The following is a 1,322-nucleotide window of genomic DNA, read 5'->3' as shown; positions in this document are numbered from 1 at the left end:
GCTCATGTTGAAGATGAGAGCTGAAAGATGACCAGTAACAATCATGTTATAATCAATCCATAAGCAACAGTTTGAAAAATGACTTTATTCAAATAAATGTTTGCATCTTTGCACACCAGCTCAAAAGATGACCGGTTATTACCTTACTGCTGCCAACAGCTGACCACAAATGAAGCACACTCACTAATTAGGTAAAGCTTGGTAGTGCTAGGGTAGACTTACTTTTGCCTTTAGAATTGCTTTAACTCTTCGTGGAACAGATCCAACAGATCTGGAAACATTTCTCAGGGATTTTAGTCCACATTAACATATTATGCTACACATACAGCTGTCAGAAAATGGGTAAACTCTGGTTATAAAAGGATGATTAACATGGTGAGCACCAATATACAGCTAGGCTCTGGTGTTTAAATATGGCTTAGTTGGTTGAAAAGATCATTACACCATAATGGATTGCATTTATATAGCACTTTTCGAGACCCTCAAAGCGCTTTACATTAAAATTCCACTATTCATTCACACACTGATGGAGGCAACCTTCCCAAGGAAACAACAACCAAGACAGACAGAGCTGGGGATCGAACCAGGAACCTTCCGGTTCTTGTAACCTTGTAACCTCATCTTGTAACCTTCCGGTTACAAGATGAGCTTCCCAACCCCCTGAACCACGATCGCCACCACAACAAGCCTGTCTTGAACCTTTGACATGAGGCAGGATGGATCCAGGCTTTCATGGTATTTAGTGAATTTGAGACTTATCAGGCAATTTTCTAGTCTTTGATTATCCAATTTTGGTGAACCTGTGTGACTTATAGCCTCAATTTTTATGTTTAGCTGATTTAGCTGAAACCATACCTGGTGTGATCTTCTGGTACTGTAGCCCATCTGGTTCAAGGCTTAACATATCAGAATTCCCAGAAGAGTTTTATTGTTTCTTTTTAAAACAAAACAAAACAAAAAATATTAAACAGGATCGATAGACAGATAGATCAAAATTAAGGATGAATGATTGGTGTACAATGTGTATTATGATGCGAAACAAAAAACAGCAAAACCTAAATACATTAACAATACTAATTACCCAAAGTGATGCTGCAAAATTAATTAAAATAAGCTTCTAAATGCTAAAGTCGTTGTTTGTGTGATGTTTGTCTTATATTAGCAATGATTTTAAATCTGAGCTTCCTTTTTGAGCTTGTTCAGAATACTGTCTTTAAACCTAAGGTAAGTTGTCATATACTAAGAATAACCTTTAACAATGGAAATAAATAATATTTTGTCTTTACATATTTTATTTTGTGGAGTTGAAGGCTCTTTCATTC

This window comes from Neolamprologus multifasciatus, chromosome 7 (assembly GCF_963576455.1).
Source record: "Neolamprologus multifasciatus chromosome 7, fNeoMul1.2, whole genome shotgun sequence".
Classification (NCBI taxonomy): domain Eukaryota; kingdom Metazoa; phylum Chordata; class Actinopteri; order Cichliformes; family Cichlidae; genus Neolamprologus; species Neolamprologus multifasciatus.
Note: the sequence above shows the minus strand (reverse complement) of the source record.